General features: G+C 42.9%; 1 long non-coding RNA gene across 1 annotated transcript; it reads left to right on the top strand.

Moving 5' to 3' along the window:
* The first annotated feature begins 1,660 nt into the window (after positions 1-1,660).
* On the top strand, positions 1,661-15,090 carry LOC310759203. The gene is made up of 3 exons (XR_014546264.1): positions 1,661-2,116; positions 11,806-11,896; positions 13,960-15,090. It is a non-coding gene; the product is annotated as an uncharacterized lncRNA (long non-coding RNA).
* The last annotated feature ends 159 nt before the right edge of the window (positions 15,091-15,249 follow it).

The following is a 15,249-nucleotide window of genomic DNA, read 5'->3' as shown; positions in this document are numbered from 1 at the left end:
TACATAAAAAGTAGGCTTTTTGCACCACAAAAAACCCCAAAGCTTATATTTGCTTGTTTCTTCCTGGCAGCTCCCTCGCATGCGAAGCGCAGAGCAGAAAAGGGGCGGCGATGCTGCCGCTGCCTCTCCCGCACTTCACCCCCGGGTCACGCTTGTCCCAGGAGAAGGGCTGCTGCAGCTGAGTGCAAGAAAGCTGCCTCAGCAGGTCCCTTGCGTGCCAGAGCCAGGCTCCAATGAGGGAGCTTGTCATGGGGGCGCCTTGTCACGCCCCCTCCAAAAAATTGCACCTGGTGCTGTGCCCCCCCCCAGCCATGCCCCTGTGTGTGTTCTTGCTTATGTAGTCAAAATGACCACATCAACACATGAAAGAAGTATCAGCAGGGTCAGGGAAACCTCAAGGTTTGCAAAAGTACAAAAAATATTAGGGGGAAACCCTAGCTGTGTGGTGGTGTAATAAAAAAATTAAGGTCTTTTATATATATAATAAATGTTCATAAATTTACCAACCAAGCATGTACATAGATATGTGGACCACATGTCTGGAGCAGCACAGGAAGACTGTCCTGAAACCATTTTGACTCCCCAATTGACCAAATGTTTTCTCTGCAAGGAGGGAGGGGGGTGAGGGAACCTTCCCATTGTCTCAGGAATTGGGAAATCACCATCTCAAAGGAATGGCCAGACTACCAGGAAAGGCAATCAGATAAGGCATTATCAGATAACCTGGCAGACAGGAAAAACAACAACATTCAAATTTCTGTTGTAGACCGCCTTTTCTGTGATGTAGGTATGATGTTTGTGGGGGGTGGTCTTGGGTTACACCCCTTCTGTGATGTATGTATGATGTATGGAGGGGTGGTCTTGAGCTCCAGGGCAGGGAATTCTTTGTTCAGGGTCCTCCTCCGTCCTCCTGCGTGTGAGGGGAGCACCCTGTTGCAACAGCTTTAATAAAGATCAGGCTTACTAGCTGCTTTGCTTCTCCATATTCTCTGGTTGGCCTCTGTTATTTTCTCCTACCGATAAGTAACCCACTTAAGGACACTGGGATACCCCATAAGGGAAGAAGGGCAGATTTTGTTTACAACAGTGGAGGACAAAAACAATGTAAATAAGAATGGGGTTGCTCACTTACCATATAGAATACAAACGGGGAGGGGCGGGAACTGAGTGGGAGAGGGAATGGAATGGAATGGTTATCATGGCTAAGCACACATGTACAAGAGCCAATTGCCTAAGGTTGGTTGTGCTTCTTCATTTTTGTTTGTTTTGTCTTCTAATAAATTCATAAAAGCTGATTGGCATAGTATGAAAAAGAAAATGTGCCAGTAAACTCCCATCTGTCTGGTTCCCCTGTTTAACCCTATCAATAATGATATATATATATATATATATATATATATATATATATATATATATACACACACACACACACACACACACACACACACACACATACGTATGTTTGTAGGAACTAAAGCAAGAATGTGCATGCAAAATATTACGCCACAGAACAGATGGTTTGTAAAGTAGGCATCCAAATAGAATATTTTGCTGTAAAGCTTCAACCGTTTGCAAGCAATGCTATGATTTTCCTTATATATGGGGCCCTGGAGAACTGGCTTCTTGCCGAAGGTCAGCTGCATGGCAGAAGAGAGTTGCTCAGGTCAGTGGTGGAGCTTCAAGCGGCACCACTTGGAATATTCATGGTATGAAATATTGCAGAATTTCATCAGGATGTCACAGGAGGATATGCACTGATTGGAAACGAAGCTGCGTGATCACCCCACAGTGTTTGTGGGTCAAAATATAGCATTGAAAGCAGGATTGCAGATGACTGCCTCAACAGCTTCATAAGCAGAAACTATCATGGCACAAGCAACCACTCGCCTCTTCTAGAAGTTGAGCAATAATTTTGTGCTGTGGTTTGGATTCCACTGTCTAATTTATCTCTCAGTTGTTTGCTGCTTATGACTCTAAGATTTAATTAGAAAGAAACAAGATAAGAACTGCAACCTGTGTGTGGTGAACAGTATGTCCAATCTTTGATTGAGGGCAATGCTTGGATTGCTGCAGCAGATGATTAATGCCTCATGCTAAAGAGAAAACACATACTTTGGTGAGTTCATTTTACTCTTTTAAGAAAATGTTGTGTTTTTATTCCTTTGTGATACGGATTATATTTAATAGGGACTATAGAAATGGCTGATTGAAAGCAAGTATTTCTCCATGCCCCTGCCCCAGAAAAGAATCTGTAAGATGATGAAAAGCATGAAAAGGATAGAGAACTCTTTCCGTTTGTGTAGCTAATAGGAAAGAAGAACATGATAGAAGGTCTGATTATCAGCTGATCAAACAGAGCTTGAGATAAAATCTTTGCGTATCTCCAAAATCAGTTTCTGCTGTAAAATGTGAATGGATGGCAACAGATTTAATACTTTTTAATTGTCCTTGCACTCACATGGAATATATTTTGCATGCCTTGAGATGATCATATGCAGCCTTGGATAACGAAGCTTTCTGTCTGAGTAAATTCATTTTATGGTCTATGAGAACGATGACAACTGAGCTGCCTTGCATAAATGATTTACAAGGACAATCTTGACATTGTTGTTAACATACAAACAGGCATGCTGAACAGTAGTAAGACTTCAAACACAATCATATGCTACATCCAGTCTTACTTCGATTAGGCTTCACTGGGACTACCTGTTTGTGCTACCAAATCCAGATGCAGTTAAAATATGGACATTATTTTAAAGCACATAAGGTGAAATGAAATATTTCTGGATTTTTGCAACACCCCAGAATAATGAGAAAAGTGTGATTTGCCTTCCTTTATTTACAAGGTTCAGCAAAGCCACTTTTTCATCATCATTGCTTATCTGTATGCGGCTTTTGCATGGTGACCCATGCTTAAAGTGGCTCATGGCATCAGAAAAATGCACATACTAAAATATAACATTTCAAGATATAACAAGAACAACAGCCATAGATTAATTAAAACATCTCATACTAAAAAAACTGTATACTTTGATTAAACAATCCACTTAACAATTCATAATGAGGCCTAACAAAAGGAATACAAGAACATAGTCCAAAGAGTAGCAAAAATAACATTTTCCCCCAAGCTGAAATCTCGCCCCCAGCAACTCCTAAACACCACCCCATTCTAATGACTTCTAAGCACCTTGAACATGATAAGCAGCGTTTTTAGCTGAAGGTAGTCAGGACCCTGCCTTCCTGGGTCTGGTGGCAATGAACCAGAGCCAGAGCTACCATTGAGCCTTTCTGAGCCAGTTGCCTCAAGCAACACTCTGGAGCATGGGTAGGCAAACTAAGGCCCGGGGGCCGGATCCGGACCAATCACCTTCTCAATCCAGCCCGTGGACAGTCTGGGAATCAGCGTGTTTTGACATGAGTAGAATGTGTGCTTTTATTTAAAATGCATCTCTGGGTTATTTGTGGGGCATAGGAATTCGTTCATCCCCCCCCCACAAAAATAGTCCTGCCCCCACAAGGTCTGACGGACAGTGGACCGGCCCCCTGCTGAAAAAGTTTGCTGACTCCTGCTCTGGAGGGATGGCAGATTTGGATCTGGATGCCATGCCCCGCCTCCTGCCTGCTTGCTTGCGGTGGCAGATACTTCCTTCTCTCTGGGGCAGTTTCCTTATATTCACACATATCTTTCTATCCTCCCTCCAAATAAACACACTTCCTTTTTCCTTACCACTGAGCAAGCTCTCTCTTGCCTTTGCGCCATGTATTCTTATCTGGAGGCTGAAGCTGCTCTCTTGCCAAGATGGGAGTCTTGCTTGTCAGGAGACAAATGGGCATGCGGAGTAATACTTGAGTGGGGCTTTGTGGGTTAGTGGTTTGATAGGAAGACATTATGAAATGGTGAGGGGAAATGCTGTTGTGAAGAATTGGGGATGAAATGAAGAAGGGAAACGTAGGTGGGGAGGGAAAGCATTCCATGCTCCTCCCTCCCCACCTGTGTTTTCCTTCTCCTTTTCATTTGCCGTGCTTCACTACAGTGAAAAGTGTGTTTGCTCAATGGAATTTGCTTTCTCCTTTTTGCTATCTTAACATTTTTCGGCAGTAGAAAGATGTAATACTTGTGACATCTGATGCAGAGACAGTACTGGAAAGTTCAGAAACTGAATCCAGATGATTAAAGTGAAGCCTGGTTAATAGATATACTTGTCAGTCTTTGTTACTGCTTTGGAGTTCAAATTACAACTCAGAGATATAAGAGAGCAGCACAGGCATCAGGAAACTGACAACAACACTCAATGCAAGTTAAATGCCTATGTTTACATCAGGCACGAGGGTTAGCAGATGATTTTGTTTGTCTTTCTGGCTCACTTACAAGTTGGAGCCTGACTACATGCTTCAAGCAAATACATGTGACAAAGCCCTTGATATACACGATACCATTTTCAAAAAGAATAGCAGCTTGAAAGGGGCAATATTAAATAAAAAGAAACCAGGGGAAAGGCGTGCTTTATCCTTCCACCTCTCACTGTTTCTGTTAAGTTGTGGGCGAACATATCAGACGACACAGCGATTCTTCCAAAGCAGCTCTTTATTTGTAAGCTGGAACGGAACTGAACTGAGGAGCTCAGTCAGCCTGCTTATATAGAGCTCCACTAGAATACAACAGTAACCATTTTCTGTAACTAGCCAATCACTGAACGTCACTTTCGATCCTTCATTTGCATAACTATCTACAGTATCCCCCTGCTGGCCCAGGGTGAGAACTTCAGTACATAACAGTTTCTCTCCCAAAAAGATGTACAGCTGCTTCCCACTTATGGATTCAAAATGTTGCTCATTCATGTTTTTAACTGTGGAAGGGCAGGAGCTGCTTATTTGGAGTGGAGAACCATCAGAAAGGGAAAGGTGACCTGAGCCCCTTTTCCACCCCTTCCATTCAAAATCATCCTTCATGGCACCTATGAATATTGATTCATGTAGCCCAGTGTTGTCTTCTTTGACCAGAAATGGGCTTGGATGTCTCACCAAGAGGCCATTTTCAGCAATTGAGATTCTTTAGAGATGGGACTGAACCTAACTTGGGACTTAGGCTGCAAAGTGCTGTAGTGGAGCAGGGACTCATTCCCCCTCCCCCCAGCAGATAATAACATCTGCTGGAGCAGTATTTGGTAATTGTTGTCAGTTTGGGGGGTGGTGTGTCTAGGTGCTTGATCCCTTCATGAAGTAGCCTAGTCTGATTGGCCTAAGGCAGGTCACGCCACAGATTTCATGGCTAATCAGGGATGGCAACCCAGGTCTCTTCAGCCAAAGTCTGACATGCTGACCGCTATTCCATGATTGCCTACTAAATTGGTCATTGTGCTATTTATTATGCTAGGTAAAAGTTGGGGATATAAATATATGCTTTTTGTGTGTATGTGTGTGTGTGTATGAGTTCCTTAAGCCGACATTTTTGCAGCAATATCTTCTTTAATGAATTCTATCAGATTTGCAGAGTTTAACAGCCAGTTTTAGAAGTGTTCAAAATGACAATGTGGAGGGTGTTTCTAGCTCAGCCTAGGAATCACATGCGTGGCACTTTGGATTCCATGAGAAAAGAAAGGAAGGGTAATAAACACAATAAAATAAAGAAATGAAATATGGAGCAACACAGCTGCCTGCATTTTTGAACTCCTCTTGGGGCATGGCTAGGGACTCTCATGTGGTGTTGCTATAGGGGCAGCCACGATGAGCTCCTGCTCTTCACGATCTACCATGACAACGCTGTTCTTGTACAGCTCAGACCAGTCTCCTGAGTATAGCTTCAGCCCTGAAGCTGTTTCTTTTTTTAAAAAAAAAAAGAGTTCCACTACCCATGTCTGCATGCCCTGTGCCATCTCCTCAAAAGGTAGTATAGCCAGGGCTTAGTTATACTGATATTTATACTCTGCTTTTCTTTGAGGAGAATAATCACAGTGTTCCACAATAAAAATAATGAAATATAATGCATGCTCCTACTCTGGATGCAGTGTCAACTGGGCCCAGTATGGTCAAAGATTGACCAGGGCTGGTGCCATCCCCTCCACTTCCTGCCCCTTCCTTCTTCTTCCTGCTTATCTCTGCCGGTGGAGGGAAGCTAACATCACTGCCAGTATGGCGCTCCCTCTTCTGCCCAAAAACATTAAAGTGGGCAGAAATGCATCCAGCAGAAAACCCCAAAATGAGGTGTTCTGCGGTGGAACTGAACTAACGCCATTGCCATCATGTGACTGCATTGACCCCAATCCCGGCCAAATTCCTGGCACAGCTATCTGCTTGCCCCCAACCTTCCACCTACATATGTTGCAGTGGCCCCACTATCCTGTTAAACCCTGCCAGGCAGCGGCCAAGTTTGGATTGTGCCCTAATTATGTGAAGGTAAAGGGATGCAGGTGGTGCTGTGGCCTAAACCACTGAACCTCTTGGGCTTGCTGATCGGAAGGTCGGTGGTTCAAATCCACACAACAGGGTGAGCTCCTGTTGCTCCTGCCAACCTAGCAGTTCGAAAGTGCAAGTAGATAAATAGGTACTGCTGTGGCGAGAAGGTAAACGGCATTTCTGTGTGCTCTGGCGCTTGTCACAGTCTTCCGTGCACCAGAAGTGGTTTAGTCATGCTGGCTACATGACCCGGAAAGCTGTCTGTGGACAAACACTGATTCCCTTGGCCTGAAAAGTGAGATGAGCGCCACACCCCATAGTCGCCTTTGACTGGACTTAACCGTCATGGGGTCCTTACCTAATTATGCAAAATACATCCAAGCATTGAGTAATGTCAGTAGAAAAAGAAAACTAGAGGTTCATGTCAATTGCCTACAGCAGCTGGCATTTTGTACGACGTTTTCTGAGTCGCAGTAACATTCTCTGAACATGGAGAAATGGAGATTTCAGAAGCTGTTAGGAACATAGGAAGCTGCCTTATACTGAGCCAGACCACTGGTCCATTTAGTTTAGTATTGTGTATTGGCTCATCAGGATTTAAGGCAAGTTTCTCTTCCTCTCCTACCTGGAGATGCTGGGGACTGAACCTGGGACCTTCTGCATGTATAGGAGATGTTCTTCCGCTGAGCTATAGCCATTGTATTGTATTAAGATAAATGGCTCTTCCTAACTCACCACCTGGCTAGTCCATGGGGGCATAGAATTGGAAGCCTCCCCACACATGAAATTATCTAGTTACAAACACGGCACAACTAGAGGGAGGGAGTGAAATGTCCAGGGGGAAGAGGGGAAAATAGCAGTGCATGTTCTTTTTAAAGGCAACGAAGCCTATCTTCCAAGTGTTCTGCATTTCATCCAAGTGTTCAATATTTTGACAAGCCCTGTCACTATGGGAAGAAATTTTCCGAGCTCCCATATGGTAACTACCACATTATTTTAAGATAACAGCTGTTATATTCTATCACATAAAAACACTTTCAGCAACTAGTCAACAACCCTATTTTCAAGTTGTAAACGAATAAATCTTATAAACATTATTTTCATAATGTTTGCCAGCAAGCCCCCATGTTCTGAAATTCCATATTGATAAAATATGGTCAAAATGCCATTGAGAAAATCCTATCCATTGTTGTTATTAATGTTTTGCTCATTTATCTTGATCACTGATTGGGAGGTTCTCTCAAAGTGGGGATTATGGAGCATGAATGGCTCACACTTCAACTTATTTCTAATTAAGTTACTTGTGCTATGCTCCATGTAGATGGAATGGACATTTAAAGTTTTAAAATTTTAGTCAAAGCCCTATAAGGTACTTCGTTTTTGAGGAGATTTCACCCCTCCCATATCCAAGAATCTGCTGATGTTCTCTGCTGATTCTCCAGAGAGGAGGGGCGGTTTCTGCTCTCTACTTATTCCGCTCCAGCCTCACATCAAAGTGTCGGGGAGAGAGAGAGAGACTGAGTGTTAGAGAGAGATCGTGTGTATAGATAAGGTTGCTGCTAAGAGCAGCTGCAGACACTCAGTGCAGTTCAGCATTCATTTATGTTTAGACCTCATTTAGCTCTGTATATAGTTGTGTATTATAGTTGTAGATAGAATAAAGAAGATATTCTACAGAGCTGCTCTCCAAGTCGTTTATGCTCTGCTATACTCTGCTGTGCGACGACTGTCTTCTTGTGGAAGTGAATCCGGTGCTCACAACTCTAAGCTGTGAGTCCACAGCACTTTGACCTGTTCCTGTGCAGAAGGTGGTCTCTGGAAGTGCTACCCAGCTCGCCTAGCCCATTCGGGCTGAAGTGGATGAGTCCAGTTGGTGACACTGGCTCAAGGGCGGTGCTGACAGTTTTCTTTTAAAAACAACAACAACAACAACAAAACTCAGTGGTTGCAGCATTTATAGATAAGAAACCACTGAAGTTGTGCCCTATTATTTATTAGTTTTTCCAAAGTCGGTAGAAATCAAGTCTATGTTGTTAAACCTAATATTGATTTGCCATCATGACTGATTCTTAGCAAAAACCTGTTAGACATCAAGCCACTGAACTGATGGAAGATTGATTGCAAAACCACTCCTCAAAGAACAACCTATAGATGACAAACACAGGAGTCTGTGCAAACAAGATTAAAGGGTGTCACCCATCTTTATTATAGTTCCACATATAATGTTAGTTGTGTTAAATTATTTTTCGCTGCAAAATAAAACCATTTGGCAATGACCTTGGATGACGGGAGCTGCAGTTGTTGTTAGTGGTGGTGTTTTATTAGACATATACTGCCCTTCATCATAAGATAGCAGGGCAATTCAGAGACACCTGAAGGTTCAAAGGTTCCCCAATGTTCCCTGAGTCTAGAGGGCCAAAGAGTTTGCATTAGGCAGCTTCCTTTTCTACACTTTCAACACTTTAGTTAGGCGCTGAAACCTTGGAGTGTCATAGCCAGAGTGAGTAAATAATAATAATGGACTATATGGACCTGTGTTCAGGCTCAGTAAGCAGCTTCAGATATTCCCCACATTCCCCCCTGTCGAATTTTTCATATGCATTAATATTCAAGTGAATATATGCCACTAACCAATGTTTTTGTTTATATTGCGTAGTTTTATTTCCCTGTTGGAAATGTACAGATAAATGGGAACTAAGGAAAAGTAGGAGAGAGATGGATTCTTTTAAAAACAGGAAAGCTTCAGTCTTTTGTTTATTCAAGTATTCATTACAGTGGTACCTCAGGTACTTAATTTGTTCCGGAGGTCCGTACTTAACCTGAAACTGTTCTTAACCTGAAGCACCACTTTAGCTTATGGGGCCTCCTGCTGCTGCCGCGCCGCCGAAGCACGATTTCTGTTCTCATCCTGAAGCAAAGTTCTTAATCTGAAGCACTATTTCTGGGTTAGCAGAGTCTGTAACCTGAAGCGTATGTAACCTGAAGCGTATGTAACCTGAGGTACCACTGTACATTTATATGCTACCCCATCCTGCGGAGATCAGATCAAGTAGTACAGGTGAGAGCTGAGAGCAGAGTGGAGACCAAAGGTGGACAAACCCTAGAAGGAGCATGACATGTCCAGAGGTAGTACCCCCACCCTAACACCCCATACACCCCATTTCACATAGTAAAAGATGCCTTATAAACAGGTTTCAATAAAGCTGTTTACTGTATCAGCAGTTTCAGGCTTTTGCATGAAGATCTTCCATCCTTGGAGAAGGAACAGACTCCACACCTTATGCCTGACTGGCTGCACGGGTTGTGAGCTCTCTGGAAGCACTTGTTCCACAAATCTGATCTGAGAGCAGAGCAGATAGCAATGCCTAGTCTAGGAGCAATGCAGGATCATTCCTGGCACACAGGTTGTTTCTTGGGCAGGAAAGATTTTACTCTGGTTCAGGGATATTCAGAAAAGGGGATGTGATTGTGATATACACTGTTACATACACATTAAAATCAAAACAAAACAGGAGGTCTCCATTGAAGCCATTCCTATACTGTATTCTTCTGATTGTTGGACATTCCATTTATAATTGACTCAGTTCGTTTTTTGCGCTTAATAGTAGTTGTAATCCTGCTCATGACTCCCATCTGTCTGTTCAAATTTCTCATGTACCAAATAATGTCTGAGGGACCGGAGCTTAGAGTTTTAGCTATCACATGATACAGAGTCCCATGCCTCTTAATCAGAGCATCAAGTGATTAATTCAGCGTGCTTCTCATTTCCTGCCTCAGCCTGCTCCCTACAACTTGAGGCGGCAGCCTAGGTTCACTTCAAAGCTTGCCGTCAACATTTCTGCAGCTAGTGTGGTTTTGTTGCCCTTTTCAGCTTGCCTCACTCCCAAGATAAATTGGAAAGTTTTCTCTTGAGGGTTTTCACAGAAGAGCTGCACAACAACATGGCCATACATTTATTCAGGATGGAGAGGAAACTGAACAGGTTTCCCTCCGAGCTTGAAACCAGGACAGTCACCTCAAAGGTCTACAGTTTAATTTGTTACAAACCGCAGTGTCACAAGATCCTAATAATTAAAGTTTGGGGAGTGCTTTAATTATTCTGGAATCCATGCTCTAGGGTACACTGTAGCTGGGTCTGAAAGCAACTACAGTGGTACCTTGGAAGTCGAATGGAATCCGTTCCAGAAGTCCATTTGATTTCCAAAACATTCGGAAGCCGCACAAACCGGAACAATCACTTCCAGGTTTGAGGCATTCAGGATCCAAAGTATGACTGTATAATCTTTCCCCAACCTGGTGTATTCCAACTGTTTTGGACTATAATTCCCATGAGCCTCAGCTATCAGGACCATGCTGTCAGGGGCTGATGTGAGTTGTATTCCAAAACAACTGGAGGGCACCAGGTTTGTGAAGCCTGCTCTATACTATTATTTGTGCTGGCTTCCTTTGCTACAAGGATAAGGAATCTGTGGCCTAGCAGATGCTGCTGGACTCCAACTCTCATCAGCTCCAGGCAGCATGGCCAACAGTCATGGATGATGGGAGTTGTAGTCCAGCAACATTTGAAGGCCGCAGACTCTCAATGCCTACTTTACTATGTTCAGTTCAAGCTCCCTCTATTTACTTTTTGTCAGTTCAGTTCCTTCCTTTCTCTTCTTTCACTTTCTCCGTTTGCTTGTTCACTTCTCTTGAATACCACAAACCATTTTTTAAGCCCAAGATTTCCACCTCTGGTTCTCACATACATGCCATTTCCTATGTTGTCAATTTTTCTCCATCCGTTACCACAGAATGATAAGAAGAGCCCTGCCGGAACAGACCCAGGGCCTTTCTATTAGTCCAGCATCATGTTTCCCACAGTGTTCAGCCAGATGTGTAGGAGAAGCCCACAGGCTTCTCACACACCCATTTCACATGAGTGAAATATCACAATCAAGAGAGCAAGTGTAGTATAATAGCTAGAGTGTTGAACATTGGGTTCAAATCCCCACCTGGCCCTGAAACTCTCTGGGTGACCTTGTGCCATTATTATCTTTCCCCACACACTGGCATGGGAGCATTTAGGGCCGCGCAAGCAGTGCACATGCACTGGGTGCTGAGCTGCAGGGCTGCAGTCTCAAAGCTTGGTAAGTGAGACTTTGAGAAGGAGACGTGAGGCACTGACGGGCCTAGAGTCCGCCCTCCTCCTTCCCAAAGCCTAGTTAGCACTCTCCCAGGTGGTTCGTTTGCATATTCGTATGCCTTCTAAGACTATAAGACTGTTTTAATCTTTGTAAGATGCCCATTTTCTTTTTGGGGTGCATAATATTGTTTTGCAGGAATTGTTGCCTTCTGTAGTCCTCCCTGCCATCTCAGTTTTAAGGGTGTTTTCTGTGTCCTTTTTTTCTTTTTTACTGAAACTGATATTTTCAGATTTAATAATTTCAGTGATGCGGTGACCACCTTGTGGGGCTCCTTTTCCAGAGATGAGCACCTAGTTCCTTCATGTGCAATTCTTTGAGAGGTAAATACATGTGAAGCATATATATATTTTAGAAATCTTTCTTTACAGTACAAAAATGTTTTAAACGTCAGGCAGAATATTGCTTTAAGAGCTGTTCTCTTTTGGGTACTGTTTGATTGCTTTTATCTTGGGATGTTTCATCCTGTTTGGCTTGTCTTATATACTTCCTGTACATGGTAGAAAAGCAACTAACTACCGGTAATCAATTTATGAATATTGCATTACAAAAGACTCACATTGACTTTAATGGGCTTTAGCTAAACATCCTTTAGCTATGCCTCTTCTCTTGCATGAACTGGAGTCTGGCAATGTATTCATAAATGTCTGCCAACATTCATCTTGGAAATAAAATCACATGGATAATATTTTCATAGATTCTGGATTCTGGAACACCAGACTTTGAGTAAATAGACGCCCAGGCTGCCTCTTTCCCTAGTGTGTGTATACATGTGGCCTTAGTTTGCTTTCTTGCACAGGATTCTTCCCTCTATTTATACACCAAGTATTTAATTATGAAATCCTTGCTGTGAATCAAGAGCAGCTTTAGGATTTGTGGGGCCCATTGCAGGAAGAAGGGAAGCTGCTGCTTTTCAGTAGAAAGAACAAGAAGCAGTTAAAGTTGCCTGAAGCCATTACAGGGCTTCGCCAGACAGATGACCTCCTTATTCAGCATTTGTCCTAATTTGGTTGCAGAAAGCTTAGGCAGTGGTTAGACTATCTCCGGTCATTATTGATGGTCATTATTGAATATTTGTTCTGATTTGTTTACAGAGCGGTTATACAACAAAAAGCCTTCACTGTGATGTGTTTGTAGATATTTACATGACTTCCTGTTAATCTATCGTTTATTCCAGTCTTCAGTGCATTTCTCCATCGCTTTCCTAAATGCAAAAGCATTTTTAAAAAGCGGATTTGTTGCACTAGGGCAGTACAGTGTTTTGATTCACTTTAGTTGCACAAACTTAAATTCCCAGTGTATGGTTGAACCCCTTCCTCAAACTATCAGTTTACTAAAGGAGTACATTGATGCTGCAGGGTGAGGTGAACAGGGTTGCTAGAGCCTGATGATCTTCAGCTACTGGGGACAGCTAAATGCAGAAAGAGCTAACAAGTAAAATTAAAACTGAGAGTGAGAAAAGAGTATAAGATATGATCATGAAATAGCTCTGCTAAGTTTGCCAAACCGAGATCAATGTATCCATGTGATGTGATTAATTTTGACCTCTGCTAAGGCTATATGACAGTAGTCACGAAATTAAAAGACGCCTGCTCCTTGGGAGAAAGGCGATGGCAAATCTAGACAACATCTTAAAAAGTAGAGACATCACCTTACCAACAAAGGTCCGTATAGTTAAAGCCATGGTTTTCCCAGTAGTGATGTATGGAAGTGAGAGCTGGACCATAAAGAAGGCTGATCGCTGAAGAATTGATGCTTTTGAATTATGGTAATGGAGGAGACTCTTGAGAGTCCCATGGACTGCAAGAAGATCAAACCTATCCATTCTTAAGGAAATCAACCCTGAGTGCTCACTGGAAGGACAGATCATGAAGCTGAGGCTCCAATACTTTGGCCACCTCATGAGAAGAGAATACTCCCTGGAAAAGACCCTGATGCTAGGAAAGATGGAGGGCACAAGGAGAAGGGGACGACAGAGGACGAGATGGTTGGACAGTGTTCTCGAAGCTACCAGCATGAGTTTGACCAAACTGCGGGAGGCAGTGGAAGACAGGAGTGCCTGGCGTGCTCTGGTCCATGGGGTCACGAAGAGTCGGACACGACTAAATGACTAAACAACAAGGCTATATCCAAAGCAATGCTTAGAAGAGGGAAGAAAGAAAGATACACAGGGAATAGGAGTGCATTTGGGTACCTGTGTTGCATATGATGGATACCTAAACTAAAAGAATAGAACACAGCAGCGGAGTAGGTCTGGATAAAGACAGCTATAACTTAAATGCAAACAATTACATTGTCATGTGTTAATGCTATATAATCTGCCAAATTGCTTGCTTAAGTAAGCTTTTGTACCCATTCTCGCTAAGGGCTTTGTTTGGTGTTTAAGGTGTATTTGCTCAGTTGAGCATGCAAAAAAACAACAACCAGCCAGCATCACCAGAAAAAGTGAAGAGGCTGTGCAGCTGGCAGCTTTTATGACATCAGTCATAATCTGAGAGAACTGCAGCTGAAATCAGTCAGCACAAATAGGAGGTGCTGAAGGCAGCTGGTATTAACAAAGCATGCACTGGAAAGCAAAGCCTCCTCACCCCACCCCCACTCAGCAAAAAAAGAAAAGAAAAAGAAAAATCCTTGCTGCAGACGACTCATATACAGAAAACAGAATAAAAACTGGCTCATGTTTCTCTGTCAGCCTTCCCTTTCCTGCAGTAGTGTCCCAGAACGTTTTTATACAGGATGGGGTTAGCCATGGGCCCAATACAGGCAACCAGGCTATCTACAGTGGAGTTGCCATTACCTGTATTAAAGAGAATGATATGTGATTATTTCCCCTCGTCTGCATTCTAATATGTGCAAAATAAGTGCTGAAAGATTCTAAAAAATCAATTTCTAATGGTATGTATTTATAATCAAGGCAAAAGAATGCTTATGGGGACTAGCCATGGAAGTTCTAGATTATTGACTACAATTGAGACTAGGGTTACATAGTGACCATATCTCAGTTCCTGCTTGTTTTTCACTTAACTGAAACATATTTTTTTTCCTTTCCTGTTCTTTGTCCAATCACCCTTGGTTCACAGACCCTGCAGGAAAAAAAGGGAACAGTTTTGATCTTCCAAATGTAATATTGATATTGTTGCATGCCACCCCAATCTCCAAGCGGTGCAGGACTCCAGGAGTTCCAGGTGCTTATCCAAGGTTTGGTTTCCTTGGAATGAGGGACAGTGGAGGCTGTGGTGCCCTTATGATATACGGTTTATTTACACATATATACAACCTGAGGGTGGGACTCACAGCATGAACACCCCAAGAATCCTGGTTCGCCCATAGTCAAAGCCTTGACTTCAAGCAGAAATCAAGCATGGCTCTGCCTTTCTGGCTTCTTCCTGCTTCTAGCCCAGCTTTCACAAAAACTCACTCGCTTTTGTCTTTCTCATTACCAATCAGGTGAGGGAGCCAACCCCCCCTCCCGCATTCTCTATATGGCACAGAGCTACTTCCTTTGTTAACCTAAGAACCATACTTAAGTGGCAACTATGACCCTTGCCTAAATCAACGTTGATATCCTCCATTAGATTTTAACCCTTGCAGGATCCAGGACCCTGGAATTAGAAGGGAATCAGGCACCATGCAGATTAATCCCCTGCCTAACATACAACAATATCAATGGATAAAA

The sequence above is a fragment of the Podarcis filfolensis genome (assembly GCF_964270895.1).
Source record: "Podarcis filfolensis genome assembly, chromosome: 3".
Taxonomy (NCBI): domain Eukaryota; kingdom Metazoa; phylum Chordata; class Lepidosauria; order Squamata; family Lacertidae; genus Podarcis; species Podarcis filfolensis.
Note: the sequence above shows the minus strand (reverse complement) of the source record. Positions and strands in the feature narration are given on the sequence as shown.